This window comes from Elephantulus edwardii, unplaced genomic scaffold, assembly GCF_000299155.1.
Source record: "Elephantulus edwardii isolate Elephantulus edwardi_28Jun2011 unplaced genomic scaffold, EleEdw1.0 scaffold00547, whole genome shotgun sequence".
Classification (NCBI taxonomy): domain Eukaryota; kingdom Metazoa; phylum Chordata; class Mammalia; order Macroscelidea; family Macroscelididae; genus Elephantulus; species Elephantulus edwardii.
Window position 1 is genome coordinate 314,932 of NW_006400297.1, and position 25,607 is coordinate 340,538.

Here is a 25,607-nt window from a genome sequence, read left to right on the forward strand (position 1 = left end):
GCAATGTGCCTTTTAATTTCCTGGCTGCTGGTGCCAAGACTATGGAGCCAAGCAAACTAAAGCTGTGTACAATCTCAATCTCTTCACCATCCATCATGATGCTACCAATTGGTCCAGTGGTGAGAATCTTTGTCTTCTTGACATTGAGCCTCAAACAACAATAGCTTAAAAAATATTTTTAATGAATATGGTTTTGGTTGGACAAAATTCTACTGATGGGTGTTTGACCTCATTTCTATCACTAAGACCACGTTTGCCAACTACCAATCCTTCTTCTTTGCTTCCAAATTTTGTATTCTAGTCACTAGTAATTAACAATCCACCTTGATTGTGTGTTTGTTCAATTTCAGACTGCAGAAGTTGATATAAATCCCATAGTTCTTCATCTTTCATTTTAGCAACTATTGCATAAATTGTAATAAAGTCCTGTTTCCAGATTTTCTCTGTGTATATATTGATATTATTCTGTCGCTGATAGCTTTATACTTTGTTGAAATGGTTTTTTTTTTAAGATTGATATAATGCCATCCTTCTTCTATTTGTCCTTCCTGACATGATAGACTACATGATTATCTGATTAAAAATGTCCATTTCAGATTACTAGTATGTAGGTTAGGGCACTCTGATGGTTCATCCTTAGCAAGTTGCACTGCTAAGCCAAAGGCCACCCCTTTCTGGCATAAACAGTATTGACTCAGGAATCCACAAACTGCTCTGCTGGCAAAAGATGGGCAATCTCCTTCCATGTGATTTACAGCCTTGGGAACCCACTGGATGGTCAGCTAGGAGTCAGTTTTGACTTGATGGCAAGGAGTTGAATTGAATGCCTAAGAGACAAATTTTTATGCATTTTGTAACATTTTGGACAACTGAAAATTTTCTCTGGATTCATACTTCCTACATTTCATGTTCTAATGATTGATGCATATTTTCAACTATTTCTTCTCATCATGAGTAATGCCACATCATCAGACTAAGGCCCTTAAAGTTTTCCTCTATTCATGTCACTAAAGCTGACACTATTAGGCAACTCTTACTTGTTTGCATTTTTGAGTGCCTTTCAATCTGACAGTCACATCCTTTAGCATTGTATCAGAGGATATTCTAATGATGGCCATACAGTTTTTCCTGGCCAAATTTTTAGAAGTAGATTACCAGGTCCTTCTACCAAGTCTGTCTTACTCTGGACACTGTGCTGAAACGTATTTGCCATGAAGATCCTCCTAGTATTTAAATGTCAGTGGCATAGCTTCTAGTACCACAGCAGCGTGCAAGCTACCTCTGTGTGACAAGGTAACAGAGAAATGATCTAGCATTTTTTTCAACTTTTAATTAAGTACTTTACATTTCACTTTACTTTTGTAGAATTTCATCCTCATATATAATATTGTATTTGGCTATTATTATTCAGTGCCATGCAATTGGTACCCTGTACACAAAAGAATGATCCCGCACCATCCTCACAATTGGTACTGTGCTTTAACCTATTCTTGCAGCCATTATGACTTGAAGGTGTAGCTCTTTTTCACTGATCTTCCACTTTACTAAGCATGATGTCCTACTTAAGCAACCAGTCGCTTATGGTAACATATCCAAAGTATGTGAGATGAAGTTTTGCCATCTCCTATTTAAAAAGCATCTGACGTACTTCTTTTAAGTCAAATCAGTTAATTCTTCTGGCAATACGTGATATATTTAATAGTATTCATTAACATCATATTACAAGATATCAATTCTTCATGATTTTGGGTTTGACCACTCCTTTTGTGGACACTGTGAATCTAAGTAAAATAAAATTCTTAATGTTTTCTTGCTGTTCGTCAGTTTTTGTCTTTTTTTTACTGACCATTTGTTCTTTTCTACAAGTGAATTGGTAGGTCATAATTCCTAGTCTGTATTTGTCTTAGTTTGAGAAGCTATGCGGAAATTGCCTAGCAATAAGAAGCTGCCATCCCAAAGATACATGCTTTGAATTCACTGGCTGTTCATCAGGAGAAATTTGGGCAATCTCCTCCCATGCAATTCAATGCCTCTGAAAACCTGCTGGAAGGTCAGTTATGAGTTGGTTCTGACTCAGTGGTACTTGGCAGCTGGAAGGTCAGTTATGAGTTGGTTCTGACTCAGTGGTACTTGGCAGCATAAGTGATCATGAGAGCATTTTAAATATTGGTAGCATAGTTTCCAGCAACACACAGCAACCATAGTAGCATTTGCACCATATGGAAAATAAAAATCCATGGTTCTATTTGGCAGATATTTTATCTGACTGTGTCATTGTACTGTTTCCCCTCCCCCCACTGTTTTGGTATTGGGGTTTTCTGTGATTTTTTTTTACTTCCTTTGTTTTGGGAGAAAATTCCTTTGAAAAACGTATGAAACGTTTTTTTTTTCTGGTTGCTTTTAAGATTTTTCTTATTCTTTTTTGCTTGTTTGTTTTCAGTAGGTTTAGTATGATGTGCCTTACAGTTTTCTACCGATTCATTCTGATTGTTATTATCAGAGATTCTTAAAATGGTGCTTGCTACCTTTCATCATTTAAAAAAAAGTGTCAGGTCATCATATCTTCTAATAATGCATATGTCCTTTGTTTCTTCTTTTGCTGGTAGTCCAAATGCAAGTATGATAGGACTCTTTTACTGATTTAAAATGTTCTTATCTTTTTTCCTTTTCCTTATATTCCCACATTTTTTCTTTTTACATTTCATTTTTGCTACTTTCTTCCTCTTGGGGATGAAGATATTGAAGCTTCATCTCTCATACTTTGGTCATATTGCTAGGAGAGTTTATGTCTTGAAGAGGGACACCATGCTTGGAAAGGTGGAGGGGTGGTGAAAGAGAGGAAGACTCTGAACCAGGTTTATTTGACACAGTGACTGCAGCAATGGGCTTAGAGTGACAGAGATTGTGAGGATGGCACAGGATAGGACAGCATTTGGATCTATTGTTCATAGGGTCGTTATGAGTCGTACTTGACTTGACAGCACCTAACAAAAACAATAATTTATTAACAGGGAGCTCTGGTGATGTCATCCACAAGGGGTTGTGCTGCTAACCCCAAGGTTACTCCTCTCTAGCTATTCATGAGCAGTTCCTCAGGGAAGAGATGGGCAATCTCTTCCCCTTTGATTTCTTATTGGTGTTAAATGCTGTTGAGTCTGGGGCAACTCCTAGCAATCCTTTGAACAATGGATCTGAAACCTGTCCTATCCTGTGCCATCCTTACCATCTCCAATACACTTACTGCTGCAGTCACTGTATCAGTCCACATTGTTGAGGGTCTTCCTATTTTACACTGACCTACTTTTCCAAGCATAATGTGCTTCTCCAAGATCTAGCGGTTCCTAACAACATGACCAAAATATGTGAAAAGAAGTTCACCATCTTTCCAAGGAGGATTCTGGTTTCACTTTTCAAGTTGGACCTGTTTGTTTCTTGGTAGTTCATAGGATACTCAGTACCCTTATCCAATGCCTCTGTGATTTGCAGTGTTTGAAATCCAATGGAAAGTCAGCTATGAGTGAATTCCAAGTTGATAGCAATGAGTTGAGTTGCTGTTTGGTTGAATTCACAAACTCTATCTTCATCTGCTTCTTCTGTACTAAATTCAAATTCACTACCAGTGGGGAGCTCCAATTCATAGCAACCCTTCTGTGGGTTTCTTTTTAAGAAAATATTTCATCTTTATGAGAGAAAAGCTCTGCGTCTTTCTTCCTGCAGAATAGCTGGTGGACTTGAGCGACTAGCCTTTAGTTAATACTTTTGTGCTTAACCACCACAGTATCAAAGCTTCTCCATGAGACCTACAGGATTGAAAAACTAGAATCACTAAGACTAAATTTAATGAAGGAAGATTTTCAAACTGAAAACCATAAATATTATTGAAAGATATTAAGTCTTCTGTTGTGTTCCTAAAGGTACAAATCCTACTGGGAGGAGAGTGTCCATCTCCTCCCAAGGAGCAGCTGGTGGCCACAAGTTGTTGGAGACATAGCCTTTTGATTAGTAGCAAAATATCTTATGGACTATAACACCTACTGTTATGGTTAATGTTTTGTTTGAAGCTCTAACTGAATATCAGTACACTGTGGGTTTTAGGTGTCGTTGAGTCAATTGCAACTCATAGTGACCCTATGAACAACACATCAGAACCTCATCCTCTCCTGCACCATCCTCATTGTCTCTGTCATGCTCAAACATATTGTGGTAGTCACTGCATCAGTCCAGCTCAGTGAAGGTCTTCTTCTCTTTCACTGAGCTTCTACATTTCTCAGCATGATGTCTCACTCTAAGGACTGGATGTTTTTGAAAATATGCCTAAAGTAAGGGAGATGAAGTTTCACCATTCTTACCTGTAAGAAATACTCTGATTGTACCTCCTTCAAGACATAATTTGATTTATTTGTTCATTTAGCTGTCCATTGTGTATTTAATACTCTTTGCCAGCACTAAACTTCAAACATATTGACTCTTCTTCTGTCCTTGCTATTCATGGTTAAACTTCCTGAAGTATAGGAAGCAACTGAGAAGACCATAGCTTGTGTTTTTTCATTTTAATTCTTGTATTTTCTTTTTTTCAGTTTTGGAATTTTCATTTGTTCTTTTAAAATCTAATTCCAAAAACCACATGACTCCATTACAATGTCTGTTATTTCTTTTCATTTTAAGTTACATTGTCTTCTCTGTCCAAATGCCTTAATTTTTTTATCATTTACTAGGTATATATATATAGCCTGCTTCAAAATTTGGAAGGGTGGACACCAGGCATGTGTCCTATCTCCATATCTTTTCAACCTATATGCAGAACAAATCATCCAAGAGTCTGCGCTCTATGAGGAGGAATGTGGCATCAGGTTTGGTAGAAGACTCAGCAACAATCTGCATTATGCAAATGACACAACCTGCTTGATGAAACTGAGGAGGACCTGAAACGTTTGCTGCAGAGGGTCAAAGACTTCAGCCTTCAATATGAATTGAAGCTCAACATCAAGAAAACAAAGATTCTCACCACTGTCGGTTGCTGGCATCATGATAGATGGTGAAGTGATTGAGATTGTTAACAGCTTTAATTTAGTTTGCTTGGCTCCACAATCAACACTTTTGGTACCAGTACCTGGGAAATCAAAAGACGAATGTCAGTCTGGAGACTAAGGTAAGCCTGATATAGGCCATAGTCTTTGCAATTACATTCTATGTGTCAGAAAGCTGGGCAATGACTAGGGATGATAGAAGAAGTGATGTCTTTGAGCTACGTGCTGGAGATGAGTATTGAACATACCACGGACTGCTGAGAGAACAAATAGGTTCATCCTAGAGAGAATGAAACCAGGCTGCTACTTGGAGGCAAGGATTCTAAAGCTTTGTCTGGAATAATGTGGGCATGTTACAAGGTGTGACCAGTCCTTGGAGAGAGACATCATGCTTGGGAGGGTAGAGGACAATGCGAGAGAGAAAAACCTTCAATGAGATGAATTGATTCAGTGATTAGGGTAATAAGGGTAGGTGTATCAGAGTCAGTAAGATTGGCACAGGATAAAGCAGGGTTCAGAACTGTTGTACATAGAGTCACTATGAGTCACAAGCAATTTGACAGTATAGATCAACAAACAACAACAAAGGTATTAGATATTAAAAATGCAGAAGTAATCTGAAGTATAAAATGATTGCTGTTTGTTTTGCTGTAGGCATCTAGAGGCATGGCCAACCCATATTACCTTAATGTTAGCTTAAGGATTGAGATTGTTTGAAGCAAGTCTTTAATCCCAGATAGGGTTAGATTATTTGTAGATTTATGGCCATCAGATCCATTCTGACTCATAAAAACCCTATAGGCCAAAATGTTGTTGTTGTTGTTGTTGCTGCTGCTGCTGTCTAGTCAAGTATGACTCATAGCAACCCTGTAAACAGAAGATCTGAACCTTTCTCTTGCCTGCACCATCCTCACACTTCCTGACACACAAGAGTCCATAGCAGCAGCCATCACATCATTCCACCTGGTTGAGAGTCTTCCTTTCTTTCTCTGATCCTCCACCCTTCCCAGGATCATGGCCTATCTTTCATGCCTCCAAAGAGCTCTCCAGCTGCACCCTCTCTAAGACATGTCTGTTTGTTCTCTTGTGTTCTTCTCCAGCACCACAGCTCAAAAACATCAACTCTTTTCTGTCATCCATGTTCATTGCCTAGCTCTCAAATTTATAGCCAGTAATCAGGAAGACCACAGCCTGAATCAGACTCACAGGCCAGACTAGAAGAGCTTTATGAGATTTTTCAAGGCTATCATCTTAATGGAGTATGTGGCCACATTTTTCTCTGATGAAGAACTGGTGAATTCAAACCACTGACTTTTTGGTTAACAGCTGATGTAACCAATGTGTCACCAGTTAACTCTTACTCTCAAGAAATTGTCCTTAAGGAACAAAAGCACAGGGGTTTATAAAGACTTCTTTTCTTGATAAGTCCTGAGCTCAATTTATATCCCCTAAGTGAAGATGACAAAATTTATTCTCAACTCAATTTGTTGGCTGATTCTTTTTCAGTTGGCAGATGTTCCTAAGAGAAAAGCAAATTTGAATGCTGAGCCTACCCTTTTGATCTTTCTTCTTCTCCTCTTTCTTCATCTTGTCTTATAATTCCTTACTGCCTTGTTAATCTCTTATATGATTTCAATATTTCTAAAAAAAGAGGATAGTTCCACATTATCTAGTGCACCATTAGAAAAAGTAAAGATACTACTCTCAAAGTATTTAATTTAATATTTACAAAAGAAATGTTGGGTATTATCCTTCCTAGAGTGAGAATTCATAAATAAAAAATGCTTCAAATAATGAACTAGTTGCCATTTTCAAATTATTTTTCAAACTTGCTAAAAATAGGTGAGAGTTAATTTTTCACAAAATTCAAGGATATTGGAAACTACTAACACAATAAATTAACTGACCCATTTTATATTCTTACATCATTTTTTTCTTTTTTTTCCTCTATATTTTATTAATTTTCATAAACATTTACAGAGATTTTGGGTTTCCATTCATTCATTGTTGCACTATTCTCTCTACCCTCCTCCCAGTTTGTTCTTGTCCAAATGCCACAGTGCTTGTCAAAGCCAGTTCTGATTAATCTCCTTTGTCAGTGTGTCCTTTGCCATTCCCTATCACTCCTCCCTGAGAGAGACTTCACCCTGAGTCATAAGGAAAAGGGGATGGCGTATTCTCTTAGCTACTTCCTGCTGAAAAGGGACGCTGTGGGTTTCAGGGTGAAGATCTTCTCTCAATACTCTAAAGGGCCCCTTTGGCAGTAGAAAACACATAGACTATTATGGAGATTGATTTTGGAATTTAGATGCACTCTTATTGATTGTGCTTGGCCGTACATGTTCATATCCTTGAAGATGTATCATGGGGGTGTTGCAACCTAGAAGACACAAATTTGACTAACAAGTTATAAGTACATGAGCCCAAAAATTATGGAAAAGTAAAAGAAAAGATTCTTTCATTGTTTTACAAACCCTCCCCCAGGTCCCCTCCACCATGTAGCCCTCGCTCTAGTCTCCTGTGATGACAGAAATACCTAGTTATATATCTCTTTTAAACAGTTTTCTCCCTCCTCTGTTTCAGTGCAGTATACATTATTGAACCCATCTTACTCAGTCTCTCCCCAACCCCAACGACAGTCCCATTCTACAACAGTGGCATCATGTAATATTTGTCCTTTTGTGACTGGGATATTTCACTCAGCATAATGTTCTCCAGAGTCAACCATTTTGAATAATATTGCATGAGTTCCTTGTTTTTTAATGCAGCATAGTATTCCATTGTGCGAATATACCACAGCTTCTCTAGCCATTCGTTTGTTGATGGGCACTTAGGTTGTTTCCAACTCCTTGCTATTGTGAACAAAGCTGCAATAAACATGGGTGTGCATATATCTGCTTGGATGTCAGCTATGGTCTCTTCAGGGTATATTCCCAGTAGTGGAATTGCTGGGTCAAATGGTATCTCTATTTGCAACTTTTTGAGAAAGCGCCATACTGCTTTCCACAGGGGTTGCACCATTTTACACTCCTGTGGAAAACACTCTGACTTACACAATAAAATAAATTTATATTTCAAAATAAACTTTTATGCTGTGATTGTTGTTAAGATACCAAGGAGTAAGTTCTAACTTATAGCAACTCTGTGTATAACAGAACAAAACCCTCTGCCTTATCTGACCCCAAATTCCCACTAAGTGCTGTTCTGGAGACCTGTGTCAGTCTATCATCTTGAGGGGCATCCTCTTTGTCTCTGACCTCTCCTAAATGCCCATCAACAAATGACCTCTCCTTTACAGACATATTTTCCTTCTCCAGAAATTGCCTATTCCTAATAATATGCCTAAAGTATATGAGATGAATTTCCACTTCCAAGGAGCATTTTGGCTGCACTTTTTCCAAGACAAATTTATTCTGTTCTTTTGATCATCTATGGCATATACAATACACTTGGGCAATCTCCTTCTATGCTATTTACAGCCTCTGAAAACCCACTAGAAGGTCAAGGATAAGTCTTTCCAAATCCACAGCACATAAAAGCAATTTCATGAACATTACAATTAAAAGATAATATTTATTCCATCTTCTTTATTCATTGTCCAACTTTCACATGTGTATGAGGTAACTGAAAATACAATAGCATGGGTCAGGCGCACCTCAGTCCACAAAGCGACATCTTTGTGGACAACAGACCATTACATTGTGTCATTTAATGTCTTTTTTATTTTTATTAAAATGCTAACTTCCTTATAACCTTCAAGATTATACAAGTATGTCTATTTTAATAGAATGGAACATTTCATTATTTCTTCATAGTAATAAAAGTGAACATTCTCAAATGGAATTCCAGAAATATAAGAAAGTGTGGCTTGAGAAATGTATATAGAAGAATAAAAGTATTAACAAATACATTTTACTTTTCCCCCTTATAAGCATACATTGAAATCACTTTATCTGATGGTAGTGCCGCTGACTATAAATGAAGATTTTTAATATTAAATAATATAAATGAAGACTTGGACATAGACAAAAGATATATAATTTTCATAGTTATTGTTGTGTACCATAGCGTTGCAACCAACTGAAGCTGACCCTCAAGCAGATTTCCAGTTGCAGTAAATCACACAGAAGGAGATTACTCATCTTTCTCCCACAGAGCAGCTGATGGATTTGAACTGTGTGCCTTTGGAATGGCAGTGTCATTCTTTTAGCGCTCCCTATTTGCATAGTAGCATGACTTAATAATGTAATAATAAACTCTTTTTTCAAGTAACATTTTATTACAACTAAATTTCAATTAAAATGTGAGCAGAAGTTTTAAAACATTCTAATTCTCATCTAAAGAAAGGTTCTTAGCTACAACAATTTTGAGGTAGAAAAGAAAAGGTGTTTGTACTATCTCATATCAAGATATGTATTACAAAGTTGATGTGTAATAAGATAAGACAAAATGTAATAATAGTTTTGAATAGGCAAATGACTCAATTAAACAAAAAGAAAGTCCTTTAAAAAACTTGTGACTGCCACAAACGTGGTATGTAATGAGCTGACACACAAATCAATGTAGAAAGGAAGGACTAGTTAATAAATCATGCTGGGACAAATGATTTTTTCATCTGCAAAATAAAATTGGTCTTCTAATCAAGCAGAGCAAGGACTTAAATGTAAAAAGTAACATTATAAAGCTCATGGAGGAAATATCCTTATGACCTTGAATATCAATTTCTTAAACAAGACTCAAATAGTGTAAATTGTAAAGAGAAAAACTGATGAATTTCACTTCATCAATATTAAAGATTTCTTAATAACAAAAAAACCCAGAGATAGTTAGCAGATGATGAGAGACCTGCTAGAAAATGCAGTGATGCTGGCTAATGCTAGCTTGCATCTGAGCCAAATAAGTGCATCTCTCCGTGATATGTTGGTAGCTTAAAAAAAGTTATGATGAGAATATTTATTTGAAATATTTTTGTGATTTGAGAGAATGTGTACAAAGCACACTAATTTTTCATGTAACCATTCATGCACATTTTGTTTTATGGCATCAATTACAATACCTTCAATGTAACAAACTATACTCTTTCCATTTCTTCCTTATAATTCTCCTTTCCCTCCTACCACTTCTTGCTTTCAAGACTTTATTTTTGGGTAAATGCTGCTCTTTTGACCTTAAATTATTTATTCTAAGGAGTGAATGTCTAGCTAGTGTTCTTGATCACCTTATGTTGTTGTTGGCAGGTACTATTGGGTCTGTTATGACTTACAGAGATTTATGACCAACAAATAGAAATCTTGCCCTATCCTCTACCATACTTACAATCTCCTCTATATTCAGCCCAAAGTTACAGTCATTGTGTCCAATTTTTAAGGAATATTTACAGTTGTTCCTGCTCATTTTGAGTCAGCAAATGGAGGTCCTTCATTGGGGGAAAGCTTTATTCATGTTATTAAGGTAGACTGTACTTTGAGAGATCATGATAGATGGTGAAGAGATTGAAATCGTTAACAGCTTTAGTTTGCTTGGCTCCACAATCAACACTAATAGGCAGGAATTTAAAAAGAAATGAATTGCATTGGGAAAGTTTGCTGTCAGAAACCTCATTAAAGTAATGAAGAGCAACAATGTCAGTCTAGAGACTAAGGTGCACCTGATCCAGGCCATGATCTTTGCAATTACTTGCTATGCATCAGAAAGCTGGATAATGACTAGAGATGATAGAATTGATGCCTTTGAGCTATGGTGCTGGAGAAGAGTATTGAATATACCATGGACTGATAGGAGAACAGTTTCATCGAAGAGAGGGTGAAGCCAGGCTGCTCCTTGGAGGCAAGGAAGCTCCATCTAATATACTTTGGACATGTTGCAAGGTGTGACCAGTCCTTGGAGAGGGGCATCATGCTTGGGAGGGTGCAAGGATAGTGTAAGAGAGGAAGACCCTATATAGGATGGGTTGATTCAGTGGCTGGGGTAATGAGGGTAGGAGTGTCAGACACAATAAGATTGACACAAAATAGAGCAGGGTTTAGGGCTGTTGTAAATAGGGTTACTATGAGTCTCAGGTGATTCCACGGCACACAACAAACAAAATACTTTGAAGAAGCAGCTCTTCTCAGCCACATTCTGAGTGCCTTCCAGCCTGAAAGGCTTAGCTTCTGGTACTGTGTTAAGCAATGATTGGCTGCTATTCCTGGTGAGGACCTGTTGTTTCAGAAGTGGATGGCTAATCCTGTTTTTAATCTGTGTTATAATGTCTGGAGTCTCCGTTGAAACCTGTCTATCATTTGTAGCCCTGATGGTATTTGAAATACTAGCAGCATAGCTCCCAGCATCTCAGCAACATAAAAAAGCACCACAGTAAAACTGATACACCAGTGGTAGGATCACCTTGTACCTATTGTTTGGTTGGATGTTGAATCATGGAAATTAGTTTAGTTTCAGGTTCAAATAGTGATGTAAGGCCATAGTCTTGGAGTTCTGCCAGTTTCTATGGATAGTTTGCAGTTTACTCCACATCCCCATCTTCTCACCCTCAATCCAGAATCTCCTACAGTGATCCCTCTGAGACTGGTCAGCAAGTACCCAGGAACCATTTCTTTCTTCTGGTCTCATGGCCCTGAGAGTTGAGATTCACCAATACATGCACCTTAGATGCTTCTTTTTTTTAATTACTAAAGTAGGATATAGAACAGTTTCTTTGTGGACTATGTTGTGCCAATTGGCTTTAATGTCATAGTCTCAAGACCAAAGAACTAGCAGCTCCTTCTTTCAGGAAGATTATGATAAAAAAATGTACATAGCTTTGCTTCCTGCTGGCTCTACTATCTTTTGTTGTTGATGATGATGATGTATGCCATCAAGTTAGAATCAACCCATAGCTGACCTTACAGTGGATTTTCAGACAGTAAAGCACATGGGAGGAGATTATCCATGCCTCTCACGGAGCAGCTAGTGGATTTCAAACTGTGTGCCTTTGGGATTGCAGCACAGCTTCTTACTATATGAATATGAACTATCATCTGCCAAAGCTATGCATGATGATGGATGTAGTCCTTTTGGCCTGTGCTTATTGCTTCATCTTACCTGTCTGCCTGTATATTTGCTTGTAGACCAGTGTTTATTATTGTTGCTGTTGTAGGATTATGCATGTAATAATGACTACCCCTTTAATGTTTGTATTTCTGGTATGCTTCTCCATGTCTTCTCTTTCCATAGCAGTATTGTGTTGATCATTCTCTTAACACAAATTGGCAGATGCTACAAGTTAGGGCTTTCCCTGACTTTCAAAGAACAAATTAACCAGCATGCTGACCTGATTATAATGTTCATCAAGAAAACTGCTTGTGACTGCCTTAGTGTTGTTATTGTTGTTATGTGCTGTCAACTCCTAGTGACCCTATGTACAACAGCCCTAAACCCTGCTCAATCAAGTGCTAATCTTATTGTTTCTAACACATCTACCCCTGTTAGCCCAGTCACTGAATCAATCCATCTCATCAAGCATCTTACTCTCCTGCTCTGTCCCTCCTTACTCCCAAGCATGACGTCCTTCTCCAAAGACAGGTCCCTCCTTGCAACATGTCCAAAGTATGTCAGACAAAGCTTCAGAATCCTTGCCTCCAAAGAGCAGCCTGGCTTCACCCTCTCTAGGATGAACCTGTTTGTGCTCCTAGCAGTCCATGGTATATTTGATAGTCTTCTCCAGCACCACAGCTCAAAGGCATCAATTCACCTTCTATCATCCCTAGTCATTATCCAGTTTTCTGATGCATAGCAAGTAATTGCAAAGACCATGACTGTATCAGGCGTATCTTAGTCTCCAGACTGACATCATTGCTCTTTGGAGAAGTCTCTGACAGCAGATTTTCCCAATGCAATTCGTCTTTTAATATCCTGGGAAAAACAAGAAATTCCCATCATGGTTTTTGGTCAGGATAGAGTTTTGTTTTAGAAGCATCAAATGGAAACTATGTCCATAAGAAGACATGGCAGAGAGATCCATACAAGGAGGTATGGTAGAGAGAAAACAGCAATAAGGGTTTTAAAATAAAACTCATCTTCCTTACATCCATATTCTTCATGCTAATAACATATATTGTTGTTGTTGTTGTTAAATAGCATAGAATCAACTACAACTCATGGAAACTCTATGAACAGATCTAAACCTTGCCCTATTCTGTGACATCCTCACAATCGATGATACAGTCACTGTGTCATTCCATCTTGTTGAAGATCTTTCCCTTTTTCTTTGACCCTCCACCTTTCCTAGCAAGATGTCTTGTTTTCCAGGGACTGACCCCTCCTGACAAAATACTCAAAGTATGTGAGACAAAGTTTCACTGTCCTTACCTATAAGGAGCACTCTGGTTGTACTGCCTTCAGAACAGACATGTTTGCTCTTTTGGCGTTTCATAAGATATTTAGTACTCTTTTCCAACACCACAATTCAAAGGCATTGATTCTTCTTGTGTCATCTTTATTCACTCTCTGATTTGCAGATGCATAGGAATTCATTTTCAAAAAAGCATGCCTTAGATCAGATACACTTTGTCTTAAACTGACATGCTTGCTTTTCATTACTTTGGAGAGATCCTTGATCGCAGATTTTCCAAATGTAACAGGTCTTGTGATTTCTTGACTTCTGTTACCAGGAGTATTGATTGTTGACTCAAGTAAAATGAAATAATTAACAACATATATCTTTTCTACTTATAAACCAACAGTAAAAGGGCATTATGTTTACAATCAGCAGTTTGTAGTATTATGAGCTCCTAAAAATATATTAATTCAAGGACTTATAAAGTCTGGGAAAGAGAATAAGATATAGACCAGCATGATGTTCCATAGAGAATAACTAAGTCTTTAGTGTTAGCTAAGGAACACTGGTCAGTAGTGTAAAATGTACCAGGTTTGGATCCTACCAACTGCTCTATAGAAGAAAGATGAGCAGTCTTCTCCTATAAAGATTTACATCCTCAGAAATTTGGTAAGAGAGTCACTATAGGTCAAAACCCACTTAATGGCCATAAGTTTGGATTTGAGTTTAATATTAGCTAAGAACAAAGGAAAGTTGGTACTGTACCTGCAAAGTTGAATTCATGTTTAAGAGATCACTACATCAGCTTACTTAGTGGCTGTGAACAAATTTAGAATATTCATTGCCACATTTTCCATATTTGTAAAATAATAGCAAAACTGTCTTAAACCTGTCTCACCAGTTTCCTAATATGTTAGGATAATAAATTAGTTGAAATAGAAGTTAGTAAATATTTGTGAATTACTTTTCTAGAAAGAAATTCTGTTATTGGTATCTGCAGCAGAAATCTGTCTCCTTTCTTTGTAGATTCAACTCAAATAAACTCCAATTAAATATATCAAACTTTTACTAAAAACTACATGCTGTAGAAACTTCACTGAACCACCCTAGGTAGGATGAGCAGAGTTTGAATGGTTTCTGTCAGACCAACAGTGAACTCTCTTCTTTAGCATCATTCTATATTAACTGGGGCACATGTGTCCCCTCTGCCTTTGGAATGTCAGTGCTATGGACAGATCAGACTTTCATTGTTTCTCTAGGCTTTGATGATATCAACATTTGAAAATGGGTTTTAGGAGGTAGAACTTTGAGCTGCCTAGGAACCAGTACATAACATGCAGTATCTCTTCTGATTCAAAATGCTAGAAATACAACTAAATAGAAATATCCACCAGTGGCTCTGAGGGAGAAAAATGAGAAATTTCCTTCCTTCTGAAAACTGGATAGAGTCAGCTATGAGTTAGTTCCAACTCAATGGCAGTGAGTTGTTTTGGGGGTTTTGTTTGTTGATTTTTTAAAGGTTTTTGTTTGTTTTTTGGGTGGTGGTATTTTAGGATTGTGGGAGTTTTTTGTGTTTTTTTTTAAATATGTAAAGCTTGGAAGCAAGGATGGTGAAACTGCAGTCTCGCATATTTTGGGCATGTTGTCAGGAAGGACTAGTCTTTGGAGAAGGATACCATGTTTGGAAGGGTGGAGAGTTGGTGAAAGAGAAGAAGACCTTGAAAGAGATGGATTGACACAATGACTGTGGCAATAGAAATGGCTTGTCAGAGATAATGAGATTGACTCAGGATAGGGTAAGTTTCAGAGTCATTGTTCATAAGGTTAACTACAAGCTGTAGTCAACTTGAAGGCACACAGCACCAACAACAATCTTTAATTTGTTAAAAATATGAGCATATATGCTCCCAAAAATATTGTAAGTTATTTATCATGTTATTTCTGTTTATTTCAGTGTAGGACAATTGTGGATGATGTTCATTTTCTTTTATATGTTTTTCCACATTTTCTAAATTTTCCAAAATTGAGGATTTGCTATCAGAAATGAATAACAGTCTTTTTTTGTAATTTTTCCTTGTTTAAGCCTGCCACTTGAAACAACACTTAAGCCTTAGAATTGTAAGATAGTACATACAAAAAGTAGAGGGCATAATTACATTGTTCTTCAGTATTGTCACAGAGATGTATTTTGAAAGCACCTATCAAATAAGACTTCCTACAGCTGGAGAAGAGGCTTGCAGTAAGATGATAACTTGAAGTTTTAGGATAAACTAATTTGTAGGGTCTTTGATGAAAGTGGAATTTTCCTGCTCTCCATCTTCTGGTTTACACTGCTTCGTGCAGTCCTTGGAGTCCTATAACTTGCACAGATATGGCTTGCTAGATGGAACTAGAGTTACTGCAAATAAGTATTGACATCACTGGCCAAACGCAGAGCTGAGGAAATAAGCATTCCTGGTGTGTGTGTGTGTGTGTGTGTGTGTGTGTGTGTGTGTGTCCTGATTTTCTTTGAAATGCTATGCTGCAACTCACAACTAAAGTCCATTTACTTTTCCCACACTACATCCCAAAGGTCACATCCCACTGTTAGGCTGGTAAAAGTGTTGAAGACAGACAGGAAAACCCATCATCAAATCACATTGGCCCTGAACTGTCTGATTAGGGAAGGATTATGCATTCGGTGTTGTGTTTAGAATATTTCAACTCCAAGATTTCTATTCTAGACCATGTGACTTCACCTGGTTATAGTTTGCATTTTTCCAAAAGAGTCAGTGAATCATTCACTTTTCTGGAGATTTTGCCTCAGCAACCTTCCCCATAGTCCTTGGAGAGAGATGAGGAAAGGCATATTAGGGATGTTGTTGTTGTGTACTGTCAAGTAAGAAGTTAGAATCGACTCATAGCTGACTCTCTATTGAATTTTCAGAGAAATTAAATTGAATGGGAGGAGATTACCCAACTTGCTTCTGTGGAGTAGCTGGTGGATTTGAACCATGTACCTTTGAGTTGGCAGCACAATTATCGCTAATACTGAGAAAAATGAGAATCCCAAAACACTTAATTGTGCTCATCTATAACTAGATCAATAAGCTGTTGTCCAAATGGAGTAGAAGAATATTGCATGGTTCAAAATCAGGAAAAGTATGATTCAAGGCTGTATCCTCTCTCTATACCCACTAAATCTTATTGTCGTCATTATGTGCCATTGAGTCACCTGTGACTCATAATGATCCTGTACACAATAGCTCTGAACTCTGCCCTATTTTAAGTCAGTCACACTGATTCTGACACACCCAATACCCCAGTTATTGTACCAATCTATTTCATCCAGGTCTTCCTCTGCTACACTGACCCTCCAGTCTACCAAGAATGTCCTTCTCCAAGGATTGGTCCCTCCTGGCAACATGCCCAAAGTATGTGACACAGAGCTTCAAAAATTCGTGCCTCCAAGAAGAAACTTAGTTTCACTATCTCCAGGACAGACCTGTTTGTTCTCTTGGCAGTCCATGGTATATTTAATACTCTTCTCCAGCACCACAACTCAAAGGCATTGATCCTTCTTATATCATCCTTAGTCATTGTCCAACTCTCTGATCCATAGTAAATAATTGCAAAGACCAGGGCCTGGATCATGCAAGCCAGTCTCCAGACTGACATTGTTACCCATTAGCACTCTGGAGAGATCCCTGATAGCAGATTTTCCAAATGCAATTCATCATTTGATTTCCTGATGGCTGGTAGAGCAAAACAAGCTGAAATTGTTAACAATCTCAATCTCCTCTCCACCAATCATGGTGCTTCCAATTGGCCCAGCCTTGGTGAGATTAATTGTTTCTTGATCTTGAGCTTCAAACTCTTCAGGTCAATCTGTATACTGAGCAAATAATTTGTGTCGAATGTGGCCTCAGAATTGGAGGAAGACTCCTTAACAACCTGTGTTATGCAGATGACTCAACCTTGCTTTCTGAAAGTGAGGAGAATATGAAACTTGTGTTGCAGAAGATCAAGGACTATGGTCTTTGGTATGGATTGAATCTCAACATCAAGAAAAAGCAAAAGTCCTCACCACAGGACTGACAGTCAATATTATAATAGATGAAGAAAGGATTGAAGTTGTCAATTATTTCATATTACTTTGGTCAACAATCAACAGTCTTATTACCAGCAGTCAGGAAAAAGGAGACTTTTTGCAATGGACATGTCCATTTTCAAGGACCTCTCCAAAATAATGACAACAATGATGTCAGTCTGAAGACTAAGGTGTACCTGATTTAAGGAAGAGTTTTCTCAGTCACTTGCTATGCATCTGAAAGCTGCAAAATGAAAATGGATGACAGAAGAAGAATATCTATGTCTTTATGTTGTAGTGCTGGAGAAGAATATGGAACATACCATGGACTGCCAAAAGAACAAACAGATATGTGTTGGGGGGAAAATGCAACCAGAGTGCTCCTTGGAGATAAAAATGGTGCGGCTTCATATTTTACCCTTTGAAAATGTGGTAAAGTAAGGCTATTCCTTGGAAAGGGACATCATGCTTGGTAAGATGGAATGTCAGCAAAGGAGAGGAAAACCCCCGATTAGATGGACTGACATGGTCACTTTAGCAATGGGCATTAGTGTGTCCCAGTGTGTCAGAGATGATGAGTGTGGTACAGAAAAGGATAGGGTTCAGATTAGCTGTTCATTCAGTCACTCTGAGTCACACCCAGTATTGGAAAGAGAACATAGGCTTATTAGAAATTAGACTTATATCTTGGAATCTGACTCAGAGTTGGAATCCCTCGTTCAGAAAGGCCTTTCACCTTGTAAACCATTAGAATCACAGCGTTAGGTTCTTTGATCCAGGCAGTAATCCAAGGTACCTTTGGGTATCAGTTATATTCCTTCTTCTCCTCTTTGTCCCCCTTCCAACTTCCCAGCATATGCTCAAATACTTTTAGAATTTATCTCTGCTATATAAACTATTTTTCTGGCTTCTTTAAAAATTCAACTATGGTACTAAGTCTGCTTATCCATGTTTTAATACAGGATTGGTATTTTATGACTCTTGCCAAGTATCGTACTCTCCTAGCTCCACCTACTTCATTTCTCTCTACCTCTAATGGTACATAACAACAACATAGGATAAAGTAGAATTATCACAGAGGATTTCCAAGGCTTTAAGTCATTATAGAAGCAGACTATTCCATCTTTCCCTTGCAGAATGTTTAAGTCCAAATTGCTGACCTTTAAGTTATCAGCCAAACAGTTAACAGATATGCCACCAAAACTCTTTTATCTATCCTGTTAGCTGGCTTTATTTCTCTGATTTGTACTTATTGTGTATTTTGTCTTTTGATTAGGTCGTAACTTACTTAAATGGAGGAATATTTTCCTATCCTTGGTACCTGTAATCTGGCCAGGAACATTGGAGGATCTTAACAGAATGAAGGAAAGACCTTGAAGGAAAGACCAAACACTTTTTGGATGAATCAGGGAAACACATGGACAACAAATTTTGTTATCATTCATTGATTGTTGAACACAAATTTGCCAGCTACTCTACTGTCATGAAAACTCTAATTTTCCCCCTAATGATCTTAGAGTGGCCAAGCAAAACATCACAATCAATAAGTTATGTTTACAGAGATAGTGAGCCAGTTTTTTTAATAAAAATGTACAATAAGAAACACACGCCCCTCCGGACTGCAAGCTCCACCAGTCTGCAAGCCCTGTTTGCTGGGCACAAGCTGGATATCTGCAATCTGAGTGAAGCCCCACACATGCCCACTAGAACAGGTAAAATCTGTGTGAGTTCCCAACAGATGCCCACCCAATGAGCGTCTGAATGCACACAGACCCAACCTGCATCTACGCATGTGCCTGTCTCACCCATGCTTGCCCTGTGCTCAGCCATGCATCTGCTCATGTCCAGTCAACTAACTGCCTCTAATCCGGAGCATCTTGGTCTGACTTAGCTGCAACAATTATCTGACAGAAAGGCCCTGAACTGAAACTCCCCTTGGATCAGAAGTTCAGAGAGAAACACAGGCTGCATAGCTGACACAACCTCTTCTGGAGCACTGACTCTGACTTCAGATCAAGAACCTGTCATCACCTCAGGTATGAAAACCTCTACTACAGCAATGTCGCTTAAGAAGGCTGTCTCACACCCTATATAAGCCAAAAGCAAGATATCACTCCTAAAAAATGATGCAGTATCAATGGATTTCCTGGAGCCAAAAAGTCTAAGGGAACTTTCTGACACAGAATTTAAAAGAACAAGGATTGAATATTTTCAAAGGGTTAAAGATAAACATGAAGAATTACAGGACACTGCAAGCAAAAACCTGGAGGAGCTTAAAAAAGGCAATCCAAAACAATGCAGATAAAACAAACAAGGCATTAGAAGCTCTGGAAAACCAAGAAACCATGATCCAAAATATGAGGTCTCTGATTTGTACTTATTGTGTATTGTGTCTTCTTGACTAGGTCATAACTGCCATGCTGTCAACATGATGGGAGACACATAGTTGAAGAGATGGAACACAGAACCAGTGAAGTAGAAGAATTGTCACCACTGATATGCTAGAGCAAAAAGCAAAATCAAAATGGAAGGAAAAAGGAGAAAACCTAAGAATAATGTGGTACACCATCAAGGGAAATAACATGCACATCATAAGAATCACAGAACAGGAAGAAGCAAGAAAAGACACCAAAAAAGTGTGGAAAAATTACTAGAGGAAAACTTCCCAAGAATAATGAAGAATGAGAGAATATATATTCAAGAAGCTGAGCAAACATCATATATACTAGGCCCCCAAAGAAAAACATCAAGGCATATCAGAGTCAATTTTGCCAGCACCAAATATAAGGAGAGAATTCTGAAAGCAGCAAGGGAGAAACAAAGAGTAACCTATGGGGAGAGTAGAATAGTGCCAATTTCTGAGCAGAAACCATGTGAGCAAGAAGACAATGGAATGACATATATCAAACTTTCAAAGAACACAACTGTTAAGCAAGAATATTGGACCCATCAAAATTGTGCATCAAATATGAAGGAGAGATCAAGATATTTCCAGGAAAACAGAACCTAAGGGAGTTTATACACGTGGATTTTGCTGGATGGCATGCATAGGAATCCGATTGATTACATCTGTGGAAAGAACCGATGGACAAGCTCAATATCAGTTGTGAAAACTAGGCCAGGTGCTGATTGTTGAACAGATGACCACCAACTACTCATATGCAACTTCAAGCTGAGGCTAAGGAAAATTAATCAAATCCATGAGAACCAGAATATAACCTTGAGTCTATCCCACCAAATTTCAGTACCGTCTTAGGAACAGGTTTGAGGCCTTGAACATCATTGAGTGAAGACCAGATGAGTTGGGGGAAGATATCAAGAATATCATCCAGGAAGAATGCAAAAGGTCATTAAAAAGACAGAGGAGGAAAAAAGACCAAAATGGTTATCAGAAGAGACTCTGAATATTGCACTAGAGCGTCGCGAAGCCAAAGGAGAGGGAAGAATTCCAGACATTAAGAGCTGAACAGAAGATTTCAAAAGGTATCACGGGAAGACAAAGTAAAATATTACAATGCAATGTTCAAGGAACTGGAGTCAGAAAATCAAAAGGGCTGAATTTGCTAAGCATTTCTTAAGTTCAAAGAACTTAAGAACAAATTTAAACCTCAAGTTGCTATACTTAAGGATGCTTTGGGCAAGATATTAAATGGTCCAGGAAATATTAAAAGAAGATGGAAAGAATATACAGAGTCACTGTACCAAAAGGAATTGGCAGACACAGAAGAATTTAATGAAACAACATATAAGCAAGAGTCTATGGTGATGAAGGAAGAAGTTCAAGCTGCTTTTAAGGAATTGGCAAAAAAATAAGGCACCAGGAATAGATGGTGTACCAATTGACATATTTCAGCTAACAGATGCTGGCCTGGACGTGCTCACTAAGTTGTGTCAAGACATCTGGAGAACAACCACTTGGCCAACTGACTGGAAGAGATCTATATTTATTCCCATTCCAAACAAAGGTGACCCAAAAGAGTGTGGAAATTATAGAACAATATCATGGATATCACATGCAAGCTAGATTCTGCTGAAGATTATCCAATAATGACTGGAACAGCACATCAAAAAAGAACTGCAAGAAGTCCAGGCTGGGTTTAGAAGGGGTTGTAGGACTAGGGATATTGTAGCTAATGTTAGATGGATCTTGGATGAAAGCAGGGAGTACCAGAGGAATGTCTATCTGTGTTTCATTGATTATGCAAAGGCATTTGACTGTGTGGATCACAACAAACTATGGCTGACTCTGAGAAGAATGGGAATCCCAGAACACTTGATCGTACTAATGTGAAACCTATACTTGGACTAGGAGGCAGTCGTTAGGACAGAGCAGGGAAACACTGCATGGTTCAAAATTGGGAAAGGTGTACACCAGGTATGTGTCCTATCTAAATTCCTTTTCAACCTATATGTAGAACAGATTATCCGGGAGCCTGGGGTTATGCCGATGATACAACCCTGATTGCTGAAACTGAAGAGAACCTGAAGTGCTTATTGCAGAAGGTCAAGGACTGTAGCCTTCAATATGGATTGAGGTTCAGTATCAAGAAGACAAAGATTCTCACCACTGGACCAATTGGCAGCATCAGGATGGATGGTAAAGAGATTGAGATTGTTCACAGCTTTAGTTTGCTTGGCTCCACAGTCAACACCCTTGGCACCAGCAGCCAGGAAATTAAAAGACATTGTGATGGGAAAGTCTGCTGTTAGGGACCTCTAAAGAGTACTGAAGAGCAATGGTGTCACTGCAGACTAAAGTGCCCCTGATACAGGCCATGGTTTTTGCAGTTACTTGCTATACATCAGAAAGATGGACAATTACTAGGGAGGATAGAAGGAGAATTGCCTTTGAGCTGTGGTGTTGGAGAAGAGTACTGAATATACTATAGACTGCTAAGAAATTGGACAGGTTCATCCTAGAGAGGGTTAAACCAGGCTGCTCCTTGGAGGCAAAGGTCTGAAGCTCCGTCTGAAATACTTTGGACATGTTGCAAGGAGGGACCAGTCCTTGGAGAGTGACATCATTCTTGGAAGGGTGGAAGGACAGCACAGGATAGAAAGACCCTCTATAAGGTGGATTGATTCAGTGACTGGAGTAATAGGGGTGGGTGTGTCAGAGACAGTGAGACTGGCACAGCACAGTGCAGGGTTTAGGGCTGCTGTACATAAGGTCGGTATGAGTCGCAGGTGACTCGATAGCACATAATAACAACAACTATGGAGTTTTTTGAAAAACAACATAAAACCAACGTTTGCGGGAAACAGTGAGAGACATCCTTCCTACAGAGGTACCACAGAAAGCAACATGGTCCAAAATAACTAGCAACAGCACCAAAAAGAACTCAACACAACAATAGCAATAAAACTGTTCCTCTCAATAATCTCATTGAATGTGAATGGTTTAAATGCACCATTGAAGAGAAAAAGAATATTATACTGGGGGGGGGGGAAATCCATCAATGTGCTGTCTATAAGAGACACACCTGAAAAGTGAAGAAAAAAAAAAAGACTAAAAATAAAAGGGTGGGGAAAAAATAAACCAATCAAATGGCAACCATAAAAATTAGCATGAGTAGTGATATCAATCTCTGATAAAATAAACTTTAATGCAAAAACCATCACAAAGGACAAGGAAGGTCACTACTTAATGACTAAAAGGTCAATAGAACAAGAGGACATAACAATAACAAATATCCCTGCACCAAATGAAAGACCTGCAAATACATAAACAATAAAAAACTGAAAAAGGAAATAACCAACATCGCTATAGTGTCTGGAGACATCATACACCACTGTAAAGAAAAGATAGAACTACCAGAAATAAACTCAACAAAGATCCTGAAGAATTAAACCACAAAATAAACCAACTTGATGTCATAAATATTTATAGGCTAATGCACCCTAAAAAGGCACAGTATACCTTCTGCTCCAATGTGCATGGACCATTTTTGAGAATATGACCATTTTTGGTCATAAGGCAAACATCAATAAACTAAAAAAAACAACAACATAGAAATAATACAAAGCATCATCTCAGACCACAATGCTACAAAATTAGAAATTAATTACAATTAATTAATTAATTTCTCCTTTAGGAGAAAAAAATCATACACAGAAGCTTGAACATGACTAAATGCTGGAAGAAATTAAAAAATATGAAATTAAAAAGTTTCCTGAAACAAACGGCAATGAAAGCACCACTTACCAAAACCTCTCAGAAACAGCGAAAGCAGTAATCAGAGGTCAATTTAGCAAATATGTCAAAAGGCAGGGAAAAAACCCTGAAATTAAAAAAAAATCAGGTAGAAATAAATGAAATAGAAAACAGAAAAACAATTGAAACCATCAACAAAACTAGGAGTTGGTTCTTTGGAAAGGTCAATAAAATAAACAAACCACTAACAAAACTAACGAAGGAAAAGACACAAATAATTAGAATAAAAGATGAAATGGGCAATATCACAACAGAACCAACTAAAATAAAAAGGCTAACAATGGAATAGTATGAAAACTATACTCAAACAAATATGAAAATGTAGAGGAAATAGACAAATACTTAAAAATTCACAATGTACCTAAACTGACACAAAACAAAATTAAACACATGACAGGAGTTCAGAAGGAATTAAACACATGACAGGAGTTCAGAAGGAAGGCTGCATAGGAGAGTGTACTTTCTGGGCCTGGGGGAGGGGAGATTGTATAACAATGAAACAATTTTTCTTTTACTTTTCAAAAGGAAGCCTGCACAGGACAGTGGACTGGGGGGAGGGATTGTATAACAATGAAAGAATTTTTTTTCACTTTTAGAAGAGTGAACTGGGGGGAGTTTGAGCAGGGAGAAAAGTACAATGAATGAATGGAAATGCAAAGTTCCTGTAAACTTTCATTACAATTAACAAAAAAAGAAAGAAAAATATAAAAAAATAGATGAATTGGACCTTCTAAGAATTAAATCCATATGAACATCAAAAAACTTTTCCAACAGAGTAAAAAGGGAAGCCACCAACTGGAAAAAAAATATTTGGTAATGACTTGTCTGTAAGGGACTTACATGGAGATTTTATAAAATACTCGAGCACCACAACTAGATAAAAGTAAATAACTCAATTGAAAAATGGCCATAGGATATAAACAGACACTTCATCAAAGAAGATATTCAGATGGCGAACAAACTCATGAAGAAATGTTCAAAATCCCTAGCTCTAAGAGAGATGTGAATCAAAACAACTATGAGATATCATATCACCCCACTAAAACTAGCACAATTTAACCATACAGCAGGAAACAAATGCTGGCAAGGTTGTGGAGAAACTGGAACCCTTATTCACTATTTGTGGAAGTATAAAATGGTGCAACCACTATGGAAGGCAGTATGGCACTTTCTCAAAAACTTGGAAATAGAAATACCATTAGACCCAACAATTCCACTACTGGGAATATACCCTAAAGAAACCAGAATAGCCACCCAAGCAGATATATGCACACCTGTGTTTACTGCGGCTTTGTTCACAATAGCAAAGAGTTGGAAACAACCCAAAAGCTCATCAGCAAACAAATGGATAGAAAAACTGTGGTATATTCACACAATGGAATTCTATGCTGCATTGACAAACAAGGAACTCTTGAAATATAATATAAAATGGATGACCCTGGAGGACATTATGCTGAGTGATATATCATATCTCAGTCACAAAGGGACAAATACTGCATAATGCCACTGTTGTAAAGCAGGACTGACATCGGGGTTGGGGGGAAACTGAGAGAAAAGGGTATAAATAATATACTGCATTGAAAGATGAGGGAGAGAACTCTTTGAAAGGAACATATGATTAGGTATTATTTTTGTGAGAAGAGTCCAAAATGAGAGCTGCATGGTGGAGTACACTGAGGGGGTGGTGATGGTATAATAATGAAAGAATTTTTTTTCACTTTTCAAAGAGAAAAACCTACTTGGGGTAGGGGGAGAGGTGGGCAAGGATGAAAATGTGCAACAATGAATGAATGGAAATCCAAAGTCTGTATAAACTTTCATTAAAATTTCATTTAAAATATACAATAAGAGAGCAGAGATAAACCAGTTTTCCCATTACATTTCTAAAGCTTTGTTTCATATTTGATGACCCGGAGATATAACATCTCATAGAGAGTAGGAGAGTTCTGGTGATCAAGTGAACAAGGAGTTAACTGACTCATA